Source organism: Pyrus communis, chromosome 5 (assembly GCF_041283825.1).
Source record: "Pyrus communis isolate YQ-2024b chromosome 5, ASM4128382v1, whole genome shotgun sequence".
Classification (NCBI taxonomy): domain Eukaryota; kingdom Viridiplantae; phylum Streptophyta; class Magnoliopsida; order Rosales; family Rosaceae; genus Pyrus; species Pyrus communis.
In genome coordinates, this window is record NC_142569.1 from 35,140,569 (window position 1) to 35,164,195 (window position 23,627).

General features: G+C 37.8%; 2 long non-coding RNA genes across 2 annotated transcripts; both read left to right on the forward strand.

The window, feature by feature from the left end:
* Positions 1-8,293: 8,293 nt before the first annotated feature.
* Positions 8,294-9,367, forward strand: LOC148697227 (uncharacterized). The gene is made up of 4 exons (XR_015963214.1): positions 8,294-8,677; positions 8,870-8,950; positions 9,067-9,117; positions 9,230-9,367. It is a non-coding gene; the product is annotated as an uncharacterized LOC148697227 (long non-coding RNA).
* A 2,135-nt stretch (positions 9,368-11,502) lies between these two features.
* LOC148697228 (uncharacterized) lies at positions 11,503-13,812 on the forward strand. The gene is made up of 2 exons (XR_015963215.1): positions 11,503-11,625; positions 13,589-13,812. It is a non-coding gene; the product is annotated as an uncharacterized LOC148697228 (long non-coding RNA).
* Positions 13,813-23,627: the final 9,815 nt, after the last annotated feature.

The following is a 23,627-nucleotide window of genomic DNA, read 5'->3' on the forward strand; positions in this document are numbered from 1 at the left end:
GGCAAACGCAATGCATGGCATTTAAAACACATAAACGTTTCATTTCATTTTCTGGGAAAATCACAAGTATATAGGTATATATGGAAAACCAAAAGCCCACTCACTGGTATGTAGAAGGGTCGTAACCCCATTGCCTCGAGTAACTGCGCTCGTCCTCGGGATAGGTTTCACCTATATGCGAAACAACTATAAAAATGTTAATTTAAAGCACATAACCCAAACTAGGTAAAAACTTTTCATACAATGCTCAAATGGGGTGTATGAACACACCAACGTGATCTACTCAACCTCACGAACATCCCCATATTTTTAAAATAATTTTCCGATACTGCACGCGCCCCCACGCGCCGGCCAAGGCACGGCCACATGCGTAGGCAAGTGCCTGGTACAGTGACGGCGTCAGTTAATGCCGTTAGGAATATTTCGTTACATTTGACAGATTCCGTTAAAGTTAACTTCACCAAATCCGGCCAAACCTGCAACTCACGATCCTAACATCCAAAACCTTTAAACAAACCACCCTGAGCTTCCTAAGGACTTTACCAAGCTTCCTACAAGCTTGAAATTCCCAAAAACACATGAATTTACGTGTGCATGAACAATACCCCGATTTGAACATCTCGAGTTCGACGTGAAAACGAAGGTATCCTTACCTGAAATGGGTATGGTTGAACTCCTATGAACCTCATAAGCATAAATGTATAGTTTTCTTCCTCGATCTACCACGTTTTTGAGCACTATGGTTCATGTCCGTACACAAATGAAGAAGAAGGAAGAGAGAGAGACTCGGGACAGGGAGAAGATGAGACTGAAAGTGTGTGGGTACGTGTGTGGTCCAAAATCAGCCCACCAAAACCCCAAAATGACCACACAACGAAACAAAACACTAGGGGCAAAACCATCATTTTACCCCTACGGTACGAAAAATCCGAGACGGGCTATCACAACCTATCCACCTTAATAAAATTTCGTCCCAAAATTCATAACAACCACTCACACCAACCATTAACGATCAAAGAACAACCGAGGATACAAACCTCTCATCCGATCTTCAGTCTCCCAAGTAGCCTCCTCCACTGTATGATTCCTCCACAAAACTTTCACCAAATTCACAGTCTTGTTCCTCAGATACTTTTCTTTGCAATCTAAAATCGTCACTGGTTCCTCATCATAAGTCAAATCCGGATTAATTTCCAAGGGTTGAGGAGGTATTGCATAAGATGGATCCGCAACATAATGTCGAAGCATAGACATGTGAAAAACGTTATGTACTTTAGCTAGCTCAAAAGGCAACTCTAGTCTGTAAGCTACCTTACCAACTCGCTCAGTGATCATGTACGGTCCGATATACCTGGGACTCAGTTTACCTTTCTTTCCAAACCGTACAACACCTCTCCACGGTGAAAGCTTCAGGAATACCCAATTGCCAACCTCATACACTCTGTCAGTAGCATGCCGATCCGCTAAGCTCTTTTGTTGATCCTGGGCCGCTTTCAAGTTAGACTTGATTACCTGAACATTTTGAGTATTCTCCTCAACAATCTCCTGGCCTACCAAAACTCTTTCTCCGACCTCTGACCAACACAAGGATGTACGATAAGATCTACCATACAATGCCTCAAATGGTGCCATGTTGATACTCGAATGAAAGCTGTTGTTGTAGGCAAATTCCATTAAATCCAATCGCTTGTGCCAATCATCGCCAAACTGTAGCACCGAAGATCTCAACATGTCCTCCAATGTCTGAATGGTTCTCTCTGATTGTCCGTCTATCTGAGGATGATATGCCGTACTATAAAGTAACCTTGTACCCAAAGCTTCCTGAAAAGCCACCCAAAATTTAGAAGTAAATCTTGGGTCACGATCCGAGACAATACTCACAGGGACACCATGGTACTTCACGTTCTTCAAGATCAACAACTCAGCTAATCAGCCCAAAGAATACTTCTTCCTCACTGGAATGAAATGTACTGACTTAGTAAGCCAATCAATAATCATCCAAATGCCGTCAAAACCATTATGTCTACGCGGAAGCTTGTACACAAAATCTATAGTAATGTTTTTCTATTTCCACTCTGGAACGGGAAACGGCTGCAACAACCCAAACGGCTTCTTCCTTTAAGCTTTAACTTGCTGGCAAACAGCACATCTACTCACATACTCAGCTATCTCCCTTTTCATACTTGGCCAATAATAAAATGGTCGAATGGTATGATACATTTTAGTAGCTCCTGGATGCATAACATAAGCCGAGATATGTGCTTCATCGAGAATTGCTTTCTTTAAATCCAAATTATTAGGCATAAACATCCTACCCTCTTGCATAAGCATGCCATCCGATTCACGAACTCTGAGGTCTTTCCTTTTCCCCTGATTCCTTGCTTAGATTATTTCTTGAGTCTCCTCATCATCTATCTGAGCTTCAAGCACATGATCAACTAAAATTGGCCTAACTTGAAAATTAGCAAGTAAAACCACCTCTTGATCTTCTGCCTCTAATCTCACTCATGTTGATCTTAAATCTGCCAGAAGAGGAACATGGCTAGCGTACAACGCATTGATACGGCCCTGTGACTTCCTGCTAAGTGCATCAGCTACCACATTTGCACGACCAGGGTGATAATCAATCGTGCAATCATAATCACTAAGCAGTTCCAACCACCTCCGCTGGCGAAGATTAAGATCCCTCTACGTGAAAAGATACTGAAGACTCTTATGATTAGTAAAGATCTTGCATTTTTCTCCATAAAGATAATGTCCCCATAACTTCAACGCAAAGATAATGGTCGCTAACTCCAAATCATGCGTAGGGTAATTCAACTCATGAGGCTTTAATTGTCGTGAAGCGTAAGCAATTACCCTACCATGCTGCATCAACACGCATCCTAGACCATTCAAGGAAGCATCATTATAAACCTCAAAATCACCACTATCGTCCGGGAGTGCCAAAACAGGTGCATGAGTGAGACAATACTTCAATTGCTAGAAACTCTGCTCACAATTATCATCCTACTCATATTTAACATCTCTCCTCGTTAACCTCGTTAGTGGTAAAGCAATCACGGAAAAATCCTTCACAAACCGTCAATAATACCACGCTAAACCAAGGAAACTCCTCACCTCAGTGACGGTTCGCGGTTGCTCCCACTTCTCCACTGCTGCCACCTTCTGAGGATCCACCAAGATACCCTGAACTGAAATGACATGCCCCAAAAATGCTACTTGATCTAACCAGAACTGACACTTGCTAAACTTAGCATACAGTTGGTGTTCCCTCAACCTTTTCAACACCAAAGTAAGATGTCGAACATGTTTCGATTTAGACTTAGAGTATACCAGAATATCGTCAATGAAGACAATAACAAATCTATCCAAATATGGCTGGAATACTCAGTTCATCAAATCCATAAAAGCAGCTGGTGCATTCGTCAATCCAAAAGGCATAACCAGAAACTCGTAATGACCATAACGAGTTCTGAAAGCTGTCTTAGGAACATCCTCCCTACTAATCTTCAGCTGATAATATCCAGACCTCAAGTCAATCTTGGAAAATACACAAGCACCTCAAAGCTGATCAAACAAATCATCAATACACGACAATGGATAACGGTTTTTAATCGTTACCCGATTCAATTGCCGGTAATCAATACATAGCCTCAAAGTTCTGTCTTTCTTTCTCACAAACAACACTGGAGCTCCCCAAGGTGACGTACTAGGCTGAATAAAACCCTTATCCATTAATTTCTGCAACTGAACTTTCAATTCCCTCAACTTAGCAGGAGCCATACGATAAGGAGTCAAGGATATAGGATTAGTACCTGGAAGCAAATCAATGGTGAACTCCACGTCTCGGTCTGGCGGCAAACCAGGTAAATCATCGGGGAAAACATCAGGAAAATGTCTGACTACCTTTACATCCTCCACACTACTAGGAGCAACATCATTCTGTTGGAAATGTGCCATAAAACCAATCATATGATGATACTTTACGGACATTTCACAAAGTTAGACTAATGTAGTTTAAATGTAAAGGGCAAAGATTATTGTTTGAGCTGTCTCATATAAATGTTATATGCTTAAACGATAAGTCCAAGGAATATGTGATTGGAAGAATGCGATCTAAAGAAGTTAGATTCATGAGACCATTCTTTCGTTGACACATCCTAAACGTTCCTGATCATAGGATAGTCAATTGGGCATTGACAGTCCGTTAAGATCAGTACGTGCTATGTCTTCTCTCAGGGAGAGTGACTAGTCTCGAGTCATTGGTGTGTGTGACATCAAGACAAGTACGTAGGTGCTCAATAGAGAATGAGTTCACTGAACACGATCAACAAAGAGTTCTCATATTCATGTCACATGAGAACTCATGGTTGGGATAATGCAAATTAGTCTTTTGACCTGAGGCATCACAGTTGTCTTGTGGTTAGGTCCTTAATCTTTGATTATGTCAAAGTCACTCCATCAGGAGGGTGTCCACGGCATCGTTGGGGTTAAGCCACTTAGCCATGGAGGCAAGTGAATGCGCAACAAGGGATCTCTAACCTTCAAACTGTTTGAGGGAGAATACTCTATGATATGATTAAGAATCTTTGGCCAAAGTATGAATGAGATTTAGGAATGTGTTCCAAATCACATTCAAGGTAATCATATAAGCACAAGACTCACATTGGATAGTAGACATGAATAAACTATCAAACCAAACAATGTGGTCAAGAGTATTGTATTAGAGAAAGACCGTATTGCATTTGTAATCCTAAAACTGAATAGGTTCTCCACCTCTTCTGATTAGCTTGGGTAACCATGACATGTTGCTAGGCGTCAACCATGGTTTGTGGAAGCCCTAAAAGTGTATTATCACTAACGGGAGAATCGAAAGTAAGTTTCAATTCACAATCGATTAGAAAGAGTTTTAATCGCCCACTGCCTCGCTAAAAGGAACCTAATGGATCGTTCACCGAGTAAGGTAGAGTTTGAAGAAACAACGGAGATGAGTAAGAATAATTAAATGGTTTAATTATTTATCTAAGGCTAGGATTAATTAATATGTTAATTAATCAAACGAATAAGTTCGTTAAAGACCTCGGGTTAGTTTTGGGCCGCAAGGCCCAATGGGATTTGAATGTCAAGCCCATTATCTCAAGTTGTATGACAACTTGAATAAACAAAGGGCTTGAAAGCCCAATAAACCCTATAGGCCGGCCATGTTAGAAGAATAGGGCTTTTGGTCCATTAGGTCACTTATTTGAAGGGACTATATAAAGGACTTTATAGCCTAAAATTCATAAAGGGTTGTTTTTGGGGAAAGGATGAGAACACAAGCTCTCATTTCTCTCTAAAATTTCGGCCACCTTGGAGGGATCATCTAGCAATCAAACTCCTCCAAGGTCACTCATTTCTTCTTCATTATGCCTTAGTGATGAATCATTAGAGGTTCTCAATTTTGGGAACTTTGGAGAAACCTTTTTCATCCATCCAAATCCATAGATCTAAGATGCAAGGAATGAAGGCCCTCTCTTTGGGTGATTAGCCTTTGTTTAAATACAAAGAGGAATCTACAAAGGTATATATTTCAACTCACTTTGTTTTGAGTTGATTATTGGTTCACCATTTTACTAGGCTTTGAACATTCATGGGTAATGTTTTGTTTTTAAGTGCATGCTAGCATGATTCCGCCTTTAATTTGTTAATTGCATGCTAATGATGTTGCTTAAATGAACATGTCATCTTTCAAAATAATCCTTCACATTCAACACCACATGAGCTAAGTATCCCTGGCAACCTTTCGATAACAACCTTTTCGCTCGCATAGCAGAAATAATGCCATATCTCACCCCACTCTGCTCGCCCACAAAAGTAACCATAGGTAATCCAAGACGATGGAAGGTCACTATTTTCCCGTAACAATCAATATTGGCACGATTGAAATGCAACCAATCCGCGCCCAAAATCACATCAAAGTCAACAATATCCAACGGGATAAGATCAGCTGGCATAATAACATCCTCCACCATCATTGGACACCCTGGATACACACAATTAACAATACATCTCTCCCCTCTAGGCATAGCAAACTCTAAATCTTACCCTAGAGGTGTAGGGTGAGGTTGCGTCACTTGAGCAAAGGTATGAGAAATCACAGAATGTGTAGCACCACAGTCAATTAATACTCTAGCAAAATAACCAAGGATATTTAACGTACCCATGATCAAATCTGGATTATTTTGAGTGTCCCGCAGAGATATGTTGTGAATACGCCCCTGGGTCTGCTGCCGTCCACCACGACCTTTACTTGTCTAGCCACCACAACTCTGTGCACCACGCTCTTGACTAGGCTGACCAGTCTGCCTCGAAGATCTCGCACTACTCGCAGCAATCTCCCCCTGCTGAGGCTTTTCAATCTTTAAACTATTTCAGGGTAAGATTTAGATAACAAAATAGTTGGCTGAAAACTTGAAAGAATGTGTTGGCTTTGTTTTTGCTGAACCAATTTGAAAGCTGTGTGTAGGTCAATAGTTTGTATGTTTTTTCAAGGTTTAAACAAGCGTTTGTTTTCTTCTTTTTTTAACTAATTTGAAAGCTGTGCATAGACGATCAACTGTGGCCAGATCTCTTGATAAAACATATCCATCGAATTGGAAATATCAAATTGTCAAAAATGAACCAAATTGGTTTATAATAGCAAAATGTTTTCCAAAATAGTAGAATGTGAACAAATATATAATAAAGAGCAAGTAGAAAAACAATACTTACCAATATTGACAATGGATTGTTTGGAGAGAATGTTATACACAGTATTTTTATAGGATCTTTAATGAAACACTCCCAGTATTGTTCACTTTTAATGAAAATGACATTTTTATCTTTAAAAGTCACTCCTGATACTATTCACTTACACCTTTATTTTTTCCTTTTCATTAAAACTACAGTTTTTTAGGACTTTTTGTTAGTTTTGTATCTTGAATTTTGTAATAGGGATAGGTAAAGATGTGATTGTCCTATATATATTTTGGTAAATCATTTTTTTTATATCCTTCTGTTATCATGCTTGCTCTGGATTCTATAGATTTTTTTTTAAAGTTTATTTGGTTTGTGGAAAAAAAACTATGAAATGAAGGGCTTCAAAGTTTGATCATTTGTGCCTTAAATTTGATAAGGTTTCTTTCCCCTATATAATTTTGATTGGTACTTATAGATTTTCATCATAAATTATTGTGTTCTCTTGCAAAGAAGTTCATTTTTGACGCTTATGTAAACTTCACTAGATAATTCAATTTCAATTAGAGAAAGAGGAAGAGAAGAACTGGATTCAGTTAGCAATAAAGCAATTGGAAGCAAATAGAGTTTTTTGATTAATAAACTCAGAGTTAAAAATTGTCTTACCTCCAAAAACTGAATACATCTCCCGCTCCTAGCAAACTTACAGGGAACTTTGTTATCACATGTTTGAAATCATCTATATAGGTCGATAAACTTTTAATAACACATGATTGATATTGGTATATAGACCCAACATCTTTAGCTAATGTTATAGTTTTAGACATAAAAATTGATTGTACATATCAGTTTTAAATCTTTCAACCATGTCATTCAACAGATGCCACAAACTGCCATATTTTTTAAACTTTGTGCAAAGGAATTTACATACAACCCAATGGTCCAAATTTTCGATCTATCCTACAACAATTACCCGCAAGCATCCATATCCATTTCAAATTTTGATCCTTTAGATCAAATTTTTAACCTTTAATTATTGACATTGCTTAATTTAGTTGTAATTTAAAGTTATGATTTTTTCAGTTTTTTGTTATTTCCTTTACATAACAGCTTTGATCTTCCACATGACTACTTTGTCCGGCTTCCAAAAGATCTCATCTCGATGTGAGTAAGGTTTTTTCGATCTGTATGAATTCCCCAACCATCTGTTATGCCTATATGTTTGTTCCTTGCTATAAATATGATTAACACATATACATATATGTACAACTTTTTACAAATTTTACACACTTTTAAAACCCGAAACAATGCACAGACACAATTACTAGTATATACTAAACGCCTAACTTTCTGATTAATTCCCTTTGTGTCATTTTTATTGTTCATTCAACTAGTGTTCTTCCGTTTTTGCCATTTAGTTGTTCTTTAAGTTTAACTTGTTGTGTTTATTATACAGTAAAATGGCATTTTTGTCCCTGTCGTGCAATAGAAGTCTCTCGATTTCTTCAGGAAGCCGAGCCCCTAATATCATCCACGAGTCCTTTGCTTCTATGAGACGTCGACGCGTTGCATGGTTACAGAAGTTCTCGAGCCTTCCTTTTTTGATTCCGATTTCGATCTCTGCCTAACAAAAGCTCTTTGTGTTCTGATGGCTCTCCGATCTCCAGTTATCTATTTTTCTCTTTCTCTCTCTCTCTCTCTCTCTCTCTCTCTCTCTTTCTCTATTTCTCCCTTTCTTGCTAAAAACCATGATTAGCAACCTGAAGCGAGAAACTCAGTTTTCTATTCCTTCCTGCTCGACTTGATTCAAACAAAAAATCTCTTGCACGAAATCAATTTTCTCCCCATCACCGATTTCGACTGCATCCACACCTATCAAGCCTTAGAATCCAACCGAACTCACCCCCTTCAAGCCCGTTTCTGCTCTTCCACTCACTGCCCTGAAAATCAAGTTCTCAAGGTTCGGTGTTTCATCGATTTCCTCCCCCACAAAGATTATTATGGTCTTTCGTGCATACTGATTTTTTATTTCTATTAATTTTGGTTGTGTGATTAGTGATTTTTGTTTTTAATTTTACTAAAAATTTAAGTTTTTCTTTCTGTTGTTTCTATGATTTTTTGTTCTGCATATTTCAATTACTCTCTCTTGCAGCGGAACCACCACGACCACTAGGGGCCACTGTTGCGTTAAATCATGGGCTTCAATTGTTTTCTAAAACCTTCTGTACTCATGGTAAGTTATTCTAGGTTTTATTTCATATTCAGATCATCCCCAATTTCGAAAGTTTAGGGAATTGGTTCATTTTCGTGTTGCATGTTTAACATTCTTCTGTGTGATGCTGAGTTGAGGCTATAGGAACTAGAATTGTTGAGGGTAGGCTTGAATTTGGCCAAATTTGGGTAAGAACCGTTAAAAGCTAATCCTAATTTTCTATAAAATTCCCTGTACATTTATTATCTGTTTCCAACAGCAGGTAATCAGGAGTTTTATTTGATCTTCTCTATTATGCAGAACCGGAAAGACCTTGGAATCACATAGTAAATCAATAATGCAAATGGACAGATCCCATCAGAGCACTCTGTTACCCCTTTGTTACATGATTTCGTACATCCGCTATTTGCTATCTCTCGAACGCTTATCCACCTACTGTCTATTACCATGGAGGTAAAACTTATGGCTGAACTCTTTTTGCTTGAGATTAGTTTATTCGTGGATTATTAGATTCTCTTGAAATTCATGTGTAATTTTTTAAAACGAAATTGATGTGTGTTCATGAGAATTTGTATGAGCTTTGGCATGATGTGCAGTATGAATTATTTCTTTCTACTTTCATTCAAGACTTTAAAAAGGAAGCTTCTCCTGATGGTAATTTCATCTTTTATGGCCTCACCTTCACACCATTCATCACTGAATTTGTTAAAACACATGAAGAAAGAAAGCAACCTACAATTTTTTAAACTATTGTCCGTATGCCTTTTTAATGGTATCAATGGTAAGTTCACAGTTAATGTAATTTCACACATTCATTATATTGTGCATTAAGTTTATAACTAACTTTATATTTTGTTTTCTTCCTATAGAAGGCACCCTTCTCAACAGCAAAAGTCAATTAGTTTAACAACTATGAAAGCTCTTAAAAAATCTTATCAATGGTTATAACAGCATTGATAGCCAGTAGAAAAGTAAAAACAATTTCTTTCTTCATAATAATTATTACCATAAATCATTGGTCTCTACAATTTTTCATTTCTTTTGAAATTATTGCTTTCTTTGCTTGAATGAATTTGTGGATTTTTCCATTTGCAAATATGAATCTTTGCCATTTGTAAATGTTTTTATGCATAATTTATGAAGTTTATTTTCTAGAAATTCTGTAGTCTATAGTATGCATATTCATTGAGTAATATGTGATGATTCCTGTCACATCCCGACCCGTGCAGGACCATTTTCCGGACCCGACTCCACCGTAGCACGATATTGTCTACTTTGGGCCCCCAGCACACCCTCACGGTTTTGTTTCTGGGAACTCACACGAGAACTTCCCAATGGGTTACCCATCATGGGAGTGCTCTCGCACGTTACTCGCTTAACTTTAGAGTTCCAACGGAACCCGAAGCCAGTGAGCTCCCAAAAGGCCTCGTGCTAGGTATGGATGGGAATATACATATAAGGATCACTCCCCTGGGCGATGTGGGATCTTACAATCCACCCCCCCTTAGGGACCCGACGTCCTCGTCGGCACACCACGACCAGGGTTAGGCTCTGATACCAAACTGTCACATCCTGGCCTGGGGTCCACCACATCCCAGGCCCGCACCACTATCGTAGCACGATATTGTCCGCTTTGGGCCCCGACCATGCCCTCACGGTTTTGTTTCTGGGAACTCACACGAGAACTTCCTAGTGGGTCACCCATCATGGGAATGCTCTCGCGTGCTACTTGCTTAACTTCAGAGTTCCTACGAAACCCGAAGCCAGTGAGCTCCCAAAAGGCCTCGTGTTAGGTAGAGATGGGAATATACATATAATAATCACTCCTGGGCGATGTGGGATGTCACAATTCCTTTACAGCACTGCAGGGCATGCGAGTTCTGGAACCGGTGAGAAATTGCAGCTCCCCTAGGCTCGATCCATTTTGGATTTGGGGGGTCTGATTTGGAGGAAAAGAAAAGAAATAAAATTTGGGTTTTGGATTGATGTGGTGTTTAATTTTATTTAATTTTTATTCTTGCATGTTTGATTTGTTTTGAATTTTTGCATGTTTGATTTTTTATTTTATTTTAAATTTTCACTGTTTGTTTTGTTCATTGCAGGCTTACAATGTTTGATTAATTTCTATAGGGTGAGTTGTTAATTTTTCCTCTATTTATTCATGTTGTTTTATGAATGCTTATATGTTATGTATCTAATCTTACCAACACTTTGAGTGTATTTTTAACAATGGTTGTCACTATTTTTTCCTGTTAATTTTTAAGTCTCTGTGTGTTTTTCATTGCAAACTTTGGACATCGATCTGTTTTGTTGGTGGTTTGATATGTTTTGTGTTGTGTTTTTCAGGCAATTGACTCAATTCATATGATTAATTCCCATGGTTTTCATGCCGTATTGGTTGAATTTATTATAACTATATTTGATTTTGTTGCAGTGATATCCTCATATAAACAACAAGTGGAAGGTTTACAGGACATTAACCAATCAGTTGAGATATTAGTTCGTTTACTTTCTGCTGTTCCTGGTTGGAGTTCGTTTACTTTTGGTTTGCTTTTTGTGTCTCCTTCACTATTTCTATTTTGTGGATGTACAGATAGATGTCAACCCTAGCATTTAATGGTGTTGTTCACCTTGATAGGTATATGTGAACGGCTCGCAGATATCAGACCCAGACAAATGCGATGAAGTGCCTTAAGGTTTTTCCCTAATCTGTAGGTCCATGATTTGTTTTTGAAAGTGGAAGTTCTGGTGTGATATTTTTAATTCTCATCATCTTCAGTGCAAAAGTTTGTGTGCAAGTTTTTTGTTATAGTTTTATTTTTCTGTATGCATTATGTTTATCCTGAGCCAAAGGTTGCTAATCTTTTATTGATGAGTGTGTGTTGCTTGGTCTCCAATGATTATTTATATTTACCAAGGGTACAATGAGAGGAAAAATCCATTCCAATAACTTGGAATGAACCTCTACCAAATTGTAGGGAATCCAATTAAGATGCTTAGGTCTTTGGGTGGAACTCCCACAACTGGGACTTGCAGCTATGTTTCCAATTGCAACCATGTTTCCCTTAAGCAATAGGGATGGGATGCACGAGATGCAGCAATTGGAAACATGGTTGCAAGTCCTAGGTGTGGGAGTTCCACCCAAAGATTGTAACACCAAAAGAGGTTCAGCAAATTGAAGATGCCCACAAGGATTTTTGAAACAACCGTTTCAAAAGGTGGCATAGCTCGGACCTCTTCATGAAAATTCCGGTTCTTTCATTCCGGTTTTTCTTAATTTTTCAATTCACTGGTACTTTTTTCTCTAGAAAGTGAATATATAACATATGGGTGGGAAAAAGGAGGAAAAAGGTATTTATTTATTTAGTTACTGAAATTTGAATGCAGACTGTTCAAATTATGGTTGCGGTGTTCTGGATCATTGAATTATGTATAAAATCAATCAGAACTGTGCTCAATTTGATAATGTTGAACAATTTGGTCGGGTTTTCACACAGTATTGTAGGATTGTGTAGTGTTGGGCATTGCAAGTCTGAATGATGTTTTCCATTCGTGTGATCTGTGTTGAGATATTGTGTAATCTTATTGAGCTTTTAAAGTGTTTTTGTATGAAATTTATAGTTGTCAGAGAGTTTTAACCATCCTTTGAATTAGTGTCCTCAATCATGCCTAATTTGTTAAACCCTTTTCCAATATAACCAAAGAATTTTAGTGGTTTCAGGCCAAATCATGAGTTTTGATGTTAACATATTTTGTAACACTACTTTCCATGTAATCCAGAAGATGAAAACATAGAGAATCTGTATATCATGGTTAAATATTATGAATAAGTCTTGACATTCCAAAAGATTGTTGCATTTTCATTTAGGAACTTCATAGCCTTTCTTCTTAGTAAAATGAATTAACCAAGATTGTTTTTTCTTTATTATTTGGTCCATTTGGTAGTTGTTGAGTGACTAAGTATTACTTACCAATTGCAACAGATTATTGCACTTTCAACTACTGGATGTCTGAATGTTGTGTTATGGTGCATATATCTCTAAAATCATCATGTAAGAATGGTTTTCATGAAATTAATGCTTTTTAAGAAAGCTTTCATTTCGGTATAGAAAAATGAATAAATTCATTTGTAGAATGAGGATGGGGATGGCGTCTGCATATTGAGGGGCCAAATAGCATGATTGTGGACTGTTTTGGTTCTTTATTGAACATTAGGATGTAAATAAATTTTGACATGGATTACACATTTAACATAGTTTTAAAAGTCGCAGCATCGTGCGGGTTCAATTTCTAGTGAAAGCTAAAACTCAAAGTTTAACGTTCCAAACAGCACCACTTTCTTCCCCGCACAAGTTACGTCCTTCATCCTCGCCAAGGAGTTGCATATTCCACTTCACTTCCAATCAAATGACACCACGCATACTTTCCCTGCTTTTGCACTCCTTCCGTAATCTACACATGCATACATACATACATACACACACACATACATACATGCATACATATATACATATGTACATACATGTATGTATGTACATACATACATACATTTAACCTGATAAGCTCATATTTATATATATTTTATATCAAATTCACTTGTCTTTTCTTAGTTAGTTCCTTATATTTTTGAGCTATATACTTTGTTTTTGTGTTTTGTAGGATTTGTCAAGCAATGATAAGAAAAATAGCACAAGTGGGATTTTAAGTAACAAATTCGTCAAAATAGCCTGTGCAAGCAAGTTGCGAACAACTTAGAATGAATTAGAGAATGAGCCTTATATGCTTGGAAGCTACATATGTCTATTTTCTGGAGCATTTCGCAGATTGTTAATATCATTTGTCCAGAAGAAGTTATGGCCATTTTAACACTGAAAAGTTCATAAGAGACTGAGCAGTTTGTAACTACAATGAAAGCAATAAACCCAATAAATCTAGCAGCCAAAACTAATGCAGGCAACAACAAGCCATCTGACACCTATTCAAATATAAGAGGAAATGGAATTAAAGATGAGGATTAAGTGGGAGTAATTGGAATAAAGGCTACCCAAAGAGTTACAATTGTTTTACCATTTTCTCTCACTTATTGTCATCACTAAATTGCTAGTAGTGGGTGGAGTTATGGAGAAGAAAATGATGCAGCAAGAATTGGTTTAAAGGAACATTGGGGGAGGGAATAAAGGAGGGTTTTACATAAATAATTTTGAAAAAAAAAAAAAAAAAAAAAGCAGGTTGCAGTGCAAGGGAAGAAAAAAAGGCAAGGCAGCAACATTAGGGAAGGAAGGAAAGAAGAGGAGGCCTTACTCGATTTCTTTCAATTTTATCTTCTCAAACCCATGTTGTACTTTTGGTTTAATTTAAGAATTATGTGTAACTAAATTTTTAGTAGTTAGGGGCTGCTTTGAAGCTGTTAAGCTCATATTTATATATATTTTACATCAAATCCATTTGTTTTTTCTTAGTTAGTTCCTTATATTTTTGAGCTATTTATTTTCTTGACCAAGCTAATGCGTTAAGAGGGTTTTAGGGACAACAAAGGCAAAAGTATGATGCATACTCCAACAACTATAACGCGGGGTGGCACAATCATCCACACTTAAAGTGGAACAATCAAGACAACGGACAACAATCTGTTCCCAACAACTATAACCGTCCACTTGGCTTCTTTCAAGCAAGACCGCAGGTACCATTTCAACTTCAACAACAATAAGCTCCAAGTAAGTCTCTTTGAGGATTTAATTCATTCTTTAGCTAACTCTACTTAATCTCATCAACAGAAAACAGACAAAGCAATTGAAATCCCTGAGCGCCAAATGAGTCAATTAGCAGGTTTGGTGGACTTTGCAATTGAAATCCCTGAGCGCCAAATGAGTCAATTAGCAGGTTTGGTGGACTTTGCAACGCCCCTACCACATTTCAAAGGTGTATGGTAAGTATCTTTTCTGATGTGATTGAGAAAATCATTGAAGTGTTCATGGATGATTTTTCAGTTTATGGTGATTCTTTTGATACATGTCTACATAATCTGTCCCTAGTTGTAAAACATTGTCAAGAAACTAATCTAGTCTTAAATTGGGAAAAATGCCATTTCATGGTCTCGCATGGAGTAGTTCTGGGACATATCATATCTGAAAAGGGAATTGAAGTTGATAAATCTAAAGTAGAACTTGTTAGTTCTTTACCCCTCCCTACTACTGTCAGGGAGATTCGTTCTTTTCTTGGACATGCAAGTTTCTACCGTAGGTTTATGAAGGACTTCTCAATGATTTCTAGACCCTTGTGCCGTTTGCTTCAAAATGATGCAACATTTGATATGAATGAAAAGTGTGTGGTAGCATTCAACATGCTTAAGGAGTTGTTATCAACAGGTCATGTGATTATGCCACTCGATTGGAGTTTACCTTTTGAGTTGATGTCCAATGCTTTAGACTATGTTGTCGGTGACAAAGTGCCACATGTCATCTATTATGCATCTTGAACACTCAATGATGCACAATTGAATTATTCAACAACAAAGAAGAAGCTTCTAGCTGTTGTATTTGCTTTAGAAAAATTTAGATCTTATCTGATTGAGACTAAAGTTATTGTGTTTTCTGACCATTCAGCTTTGAAGTATCTACTCACAAAAAATAATGCAAAACCGCGACTCATCCGATGGATACTTGTGCTTCAAGAGTTTGACTTGGAGATCAAGGATAAGAAAGAGTGAGAATGTTGTAGCAGATCATCTTAGCAGACTTGTGCATTCAAACACAGAGGAAGATCTCATCCCTTTACATGAGAGTTTTCTGGATGAGCAATTGTTTTCATTAAAGGCCAATGACCCTTGGTATGTAGATATTATCAATTACAAGGTCACCAAAAAGATTCTAGATGATTTTACACGTGCTCAGAAAGATAAGCTTGTCAAAATCGCCAAATAATACGAGTGGGATGATCCTTATTTGTGGAAATATTGCCCTGATCAATTGATTAAAAGGTGTGTCCCTGAATCTGAGATTAAATCTGTTCAAACTTTTGTCATTCTTATGCATGTGGCGGCCATTTTGGAGCAAAGAGGATAGCCTTTTAAGGTGTTAGAGAGTGGTTTTTATTGGCCTAGTTTGTTTAAGGATGCGTACGAGTTTTGTGCAGCATGTGATCATTGTCAACGAACTTAATTCCATTTCCTTTGATATTTGAATAGGTGTCACCTGGCTTGTTCTTCGCTGCATCAGTTTTGGATGCTAGATTTATTGGGTTTATTGTTTTCATTGCAGTTACAAGTTGCCCAGTCTCTTGTGAACCTTTCAGTGTTAAAATGGCCATAACTTCTTCTAGGAAAATGATATTAATAATCCAAGAAATTCTCCAAAAAATAGACATCTATAGCTAAGGCTCATTCTCTAATTCATTATGATCTGTTTGCAACTTGCTTCCAAAGTCAGCTGATATGCACAGGCAGTTTTGACGAATTTGTTACTTAAAATCCCACTTGTGCTATTTTTCTTTTCTTTTCTTGATAACCCATATTAATTAACACATGAATCACAAATTCAATTTATTATCACATCATAATCACAGTTTATACTTTAATTCTTCTTTAATTTATCCAATGAGCCAAAGCATTAGTGTTACTCCGTGATTAGCACAGTCATACCAGGAGGCTGGAAGGGTCCCGCAACACATGGAGTGATCGTTGGCGTGCTCAACTTCAAGTCTAATGAACCAAGAACCCAATGATACATCCTCATTGGTATACCTATGTAAGATGGGCCTACAAACATCTAAGAACATATGTATACAGTAATTAGCAACCCAAGCCCACCCATTTGACCAAAGAACAAAAAAAATCACACACACACACACAATGTTAGACTATATGAATGGATGTTTAGATTCTAACACTTGTCTTCATCTTAGAGGTTTAGTTAGTTAGTTAGTTATGAAGCTTGTAATGTAAGAGAGTATAAAGTCTATTTCTTTGTTTAACTTCCTCATTAAGAAAATTATTCAAGAATTGTTCTTCCCTCTTGTTTCTTTCTTTCTCTCTATCTCTCTCTCTCTCTCTCATGTTCTTACATCTTCTGTAAAGATTACAAATTACATATTGATTCAATTCATATAGCTTAACATGGTATTAGAGCCATTGTTGCTGACGTATGATTTTCAATCTTCTCTTGCTTCTATTTCTATGACTTTAGACTTCGATTATTTTGAATAATCTTCATTTTGTTTGCCCGACGACTTCTATTCTTCTTCTTCAACTTCTTAATTCTTGTGTGCAGAAGGATTTTGTTGCAATTCCCAGTTGAGATTCTCTCTAAATTCAAGAATTTACGATCTTTGATCTAGCAAAGATGGTGTTTACATCTCAACTTCAGCTTTCCCAATCTCCGATCACAGCTCTCATTTCTTCGATTTCCACATCTGTTAACGCCACCTCAATTGGCACTTTTAGATGCAACTGTTGCTGGAAAGTAATGGAATTATATGCTTTGTGGATGGCTTCACTCCTTGTCCTCCTTAACATGCATCTTAATCTGGTGAATCTGGTACTAATTCTCAAAACTCCTATACTTTTGCTGAGAATGATGACTTTGTTGTTTGGAAAATGCATGATCGAGCTATAATGCAGTTAATTAATGCCACATTAAGTCCTATTGCGATGTCATGTGCTATTAGTAGTACAAGTTCCAAAGATCTATGGATTCGGTTAAAGGAACAATGTTCCACAGCGTCTAGGACTAGTATTTTTCAGATGAAATCTAATTTGCAGACAATTAAAAAGGGCTCAGACCTTTTATCTCAGCATCTTCATAGAATCAAGGAGGCTAGAGACTACTTGTCTGCTGTTGGAGTATATTTTGCTGATGAGGATACAGTAATTCTAACTCTAAATGGATTACTTGTGGAGTATAGCACATTTAGGTGTTTAGTGAAGGGAAAAGAGAGTGTCGTATCACTGAAAGTCTTTAGATCACAATTACTTGCTGAATAAGTAATTGTGGAGAGTTCTTCTAATGCACCATTTCTAATTGCTATGGTTGCTAATAATAATCAATATGGGTCCAAAGGACAAATTTTCCTTCTCAGCAATTCCCTGCTACCATTGGTCAGTCTCAGTTTGCTTTGGGAGGTTTTAAACCTTATAATAGGAACAAGAACAAAGGCAAAGGTAGATTTAATCAGGGCTTCAGAAATTACAATCCTAGAGCAGTGTATCCTACTTAGACACATGTCTTTCCTACTCCTAACCCCAGAGTGCTTGGTCAATAACCAATGAAACATTTTGGAAGTTCTTTTGCCCCTCTAATGCCTACTTGCTAGCTGTGCGACAGTATGTTGGTCTGCCTGAATCTTATTGCCACCCAACTATTTTTGGTGTTAAAGTTGATTACTGGGTATGACTTAACGCTTCATACTTATGTGTTTAGGTGTGCACCCTATATACCAAGTTGTACGATGCAACGTATCATTATGGGTCCTCAAAGAAGAATGTGAATCTTTATCAATTCTCCTTTGCACTAGCTTTTTAGAGCCTTTGTAAGCGATCTATTTTCCTCTTATCTTGCAGATTGTCATTTTAATAGGACAATCTTCCTTACACTAGGGGAGATAAGAATGTCGATGTCTTTTAAGAACGCCACAAATTAGCGTGGATGTGGCCCATTATGTCTTATCCTGATCTCCATATCACACAAGTATGATAAGCAAGTGCAATGTATTCTACCTTTCAGAATGATGCTCCAGACATTTCTATGATCTAGCTAAAGTGATGCGACCATATACTAGTTGTAAACATGATTGTGAGGATAAAAATACCTAACATACATCAAGTTAAAATCCTCGAAGGATGTGCTACCTCTAAAGAATGGTTGGTCGCCCCTATTAGATGGTTCAGTACATCGACGAATAGCCAACCAATCTGTCTTTGGCTAAAATCATTACATATCACTTGTCGTTGGATTTACTTCCTTAGAATAGGAAGGATATGACACAAAAATGAATTCATATTCAATCGCTATCTTAATCATTTTCATCTCCTAAGATTAATCCAGATTACTCCCGAGACATGAAGTTCTTGGTCCAATATACTAGTTTGAGTGAGATATTGAATTAGAATGAGATTATCGTTGATGATTTTTCAATTCTATGGTAGCTACCGACATAAATGAAAAGCAACGATATCAAACCATGTTCCTTTTATTAGTGACAACACAAAACTATTGGACAACTCATATTACAATCCAGCTTGAATTAGATTCCTCACCAAAGAGTGTTTGAAACTTTTGTTCCTACACCACCCAAGGTAACTCAATAATTTTATAAGTGGGAAAGGAAGCGTAATTTGATGAATGAAATAGTGTGATATAATGCACGGCTTATGACGTAAGTTTTCTCTCAAACGCCTTGTGAGTGATTGCTACATTTTGAATGTTGTTGGAACCAAACTCATGCAGCTCCATGAGCAATGGTTGAGCACAAATTCGAGCAACCTGCAAAATAGTGAAACAATCGTAAGCAAGCCTAGGGGGTGTGCATGCCAAAAGCTTTTCGACGGTCAAGTTAATGAATGATTTTAGACTAAAGCAGTGGGAAAAAGAATTCAAGTGTTTAGATTGTGTTGCCATAGGTGAAACCCATATAGGTGTATTTATACTGTGGGCAGAGGGACATTTTTGGGATAAAATCATCGTTCTAAGTTGGGAAAATCTTAGAAGATATCTAGAAGTAGATATTGCATCCCCTTATGAGTTATGATTACTTGCGACACACATGATTCCTTATATTGTAAGAACTCTAAGACTTATAGGAGCTGATTGTGCTTTTTTTGTCATCAAAGAAAAAAATTGTGTCCATATCCAAATTAGATCGCGTGTCTTGCAAAACAAGTATGGTCATCCAATGGAGTCGCTAGGACTTCGCCTAGTGCTCTAGAGTAGAGTGATGGTGACACCGCTCCGTTCGGAGTTGGTGAGTCCATGACCGGACTTCTGAGGTAATTGTATTTGGATTAGCCTTACTTTGGCCCTGGAAAATTGAATATGTTGAAATTAATTTCGCATGTTCAATTCATTCAATGATTTTCGCAGTGTGCAAAATTAATTTCAACAATCTAACCATTAAACTTGTTTGTACATACTTCAAGATCGCATATGCCAAAAATCACCAAAAACAAATGTTCAAAGATTAGGTAACTAGACGAAATCATTCCACAGTTAGAAATGAAAAATCATGATTTAACGGTCGTTTTAGCTCCGATTGTGATATTTTTTTAACAAATATAAGCCTCAACCCTAGAAGAATACAACGAACAAACTCTATCATCAATTTAAAATATTTAAAGTAATGGATACAACAAAGGGTTACATTCTACTTAATTAAAGTATAGAATAAACTCTAAGTGTTTTGGAATCTATTATTTTGACACCCATTCGACGAAACTAGTTTTCAATATCTAACCATCAGACATGTTTGTATATACTTGAAGATTTGATACACCAAAAATCACCCTAAAAAGGTTTGGAAATTTGGATATGGGACAAAATCATTGGAAAATTCTATTCTAGCATTGTCTAAGATTACCTTTTGAATAAAGCCTTGTCTAAGATTAAAAACTATTTCTAATCCTTGGCATTTAATTGTAATCTTTTAATATTAAATAGGTTGTAATAATTATTAAGTTTTTTGTTTGTAGGTTATTGTTGACCCTAAAAACTACTTAGTCTACGCGGCGCGCATGTCGAGTAATTAATGAGCTAATTACGTCATTCGATCGAATGCGAGGCGTGTTGACTCATCGGCTGAGCCTTGGATAAGTAACCAGTTGATCTTGAAGTAGTACTGTTTATCCAAACTAAAGGTGCTTCTCGGTCAGCTGATTCTACGACTCCAGTGCTGTTTACCCAAACTGAAGATGTTGTTGGTGGCCTTCGCAATGCTGTTTATCCAAATTGAAGGTGTGTTGGCGGGAAAAAAGAAAATGAAAATCTCATGGTCTTTGAGAGGTAGTTTGTACAAAGCAATTGTGTTTTGATTTGGAGGGCCTTTGAATGATGCACTCCCCTATTTATTTGTAGTAGTGATTTCCTCAATGGTCAAGGTAGAACTTCACTCGAACTAGGATTCCTTAACTTAATCTAAATAGATCTCGACCAATCTTGACATTCATAAGACTTTGAACCCAGCTCCCTAATCATTTAGATTCAACCCTTGATTCTTGGCTTCTTTTCTAATTTGAAGCATCCTTAGTTTCCGAAGAATCCTTATTGTACTAGGATTCGACCACCTCACCCCTATCCAGATAAAACCATTTTCTAATAAGATTCGGTTTAACTCTACTAGGCTCGACCCATTGCAGAGTACATTCCCAATATTCCTTATTGGACCGAGAACAATCCTGGGCTTAGCCAAAAGTGTTATTTTGGACCTAAACATTGCCCTCTCGCTTCTGAGGTCTTCGGCCTACAACATCCAGCCGAACTTCGACCTTAAAGAAGCAAATAGTTACCAACCAAAAATAAACCTTCGGCCTACACTATATGGCCAAACCAACGATCCTTACAAAAGGAATATTCTTTATCCACCCAGTCAGATGCATTTATAAGATACGAACCCCTACTCTGCATGTCAGTCTTTAAAAGAACCAAATTCCTAACACGTGGCCGCCTCTTATCACAACTGTCTAACTTTGACAATGCACACGCACCACGCTCGAAGCGCATAGACGTTGAAACGTCTCTTCATAAAGATCGTGCCTTAAAGTTTGCCATTACACGCAATCATGCAACCTTAAGTCGTTTGCTTTTTAGCTTTTTTGCTTGGATTTTTGAATTTTGCAATAATTATTTAAGATTTCGGCTGGATTTGCCCTTCAATCCTCAGATCTGAAACCATCAATCTTCTTCTCCATTTGTCTATAAATACCAACTCCGGCCTCATTCTAATTTTACGCTTTAAAAAAAAGTCCAAAAAACTCTTGCCATTCTACTCTGTTTATTCGAAACCCAAAAAACTTCCAATCTTTTCTCCAATGGCTTCTAACACCTTCATCACCAAGGTTACTAAGGAATGCAACAAATGTCAAGACTTCATTAACCACAATGCCATCAAAGCCCTCCGTTTTGAGGATGAAGCAGTCCTAACTCATCACGATTTGGGATCTCTGTTCAAGGATGCCATCTTATAATCTATCACCGAGCTGTTAAAGACCAATTTCCTGAATCCTCTATTCCAAGGCCATGAGTAGTCGAAATGGGATTTGGCCAAACCTTAAGGGGTGTGGCCTTTTATCGCTGTATCCTAGGCCGCTTAGGTCAACTGAATAGAACCTTACTTCGGTGCAGCCTGGAAAGAGCTTGGTATCTTTGACACCACCAAACTCTTGACCATTGAGATTAGTATTGACCAATAACTCTTGATGGCTGCCCTAAATTTTTGGTGTTCGGCCATCAAGACCATGGTACTCCCTCTCGGCCCTACGGGGCTGACTGTATTAGATGTGGCGGCCATCCTCGGCACCTCCCTATCTGGCCTTCCAATTGGTACCACCCTCTTTAAGTATGAAATCGACCTAGACTTGAAGATGGTCTTTGAGGAACGTGCTTACAAAGTTTTGAAGAAAAATGACCAAGAAGTGCCGAAAAACGAGACGAACAACTCCATAAAAATTTCTTCAATTACAAAACGCTCATCACCCACTTTGTTGGTTAGGAAAAATGTGACCTCAAGAAAGGAGAACATAAGGCCTTCTTATTTTATTGGTATAATAAGTTCATTTTTTGTACCAAATCAAACAAGTGCCTCGCTAAGAACATGTCGGTTATTGAAGCCCTGTCTAGTGGTCTCATCCCTGTCATTTTTGCCAATCTCACGCGTTGCCTCACTGAAGCCACGATCGAGAAAATCAACCCACACCAGAATGGCCCACTCTTGGTCTTCCAGTTATAGCCACAGGTTTATTTCATAACCTTAAGGCCAAAATACCTCAACTTCGATTCTTCTGAAGTAATAGGTCTCTACCTGGCCTCTCGACCAACCCCAACACACTAAGTCAAAAAATATTCAAATATTACGGCCTAGACGACCTTTCTAACGACGAATTCCTGATTTGCCGTCGAAGAAACTATCATCCATCCATCTATCTCCCAACACAAGCTTAGGGAAAAGTAGAAGACACTGTCATTTGGTAAAACTAGGGATCCTTTTTGCTAGCTCGTGACCTTTCATTTGGTTGCGATGCACGTCGAGCTAAAATGGAAGTATACCATCCTCACTTCTTAGCTTGGCAGCTCAGTTACCTCCCGAGCTGCCCCTTGCCTTTGCTTACTTCTCACTCACTTTTGAGCCGACAATGTCTTTTCGGTTCCTCAAAAATGGAGTGCAATGAAGCGGAGAAGGAATTCGAAGAACGGTGTGCTAAATTCGGTCTTTAACCATATGCCCTTGAAACTCACGGCACCAGTACTTTCGTTGACTGGTGGACCGCTTGAAGAAAGAATAAAGCAAGTCTTTGGTGATTGGTCGAAAAAAGCTCCTGTCTTGAAATCAAATGAGGTGGTTTAAGGTATTTTTATTCGCAATGTTTTGCTTGCATATATATTCGACCAAACATCTTTGACCTGACTCTAGATTAGTCTTTCCAGGTGGCTGTTCAATAAGGCTGGCCGAAGTGGTAGCAATGGCAGCATCCAAGAAAAAGCTCGTTCTTCCCACAAAG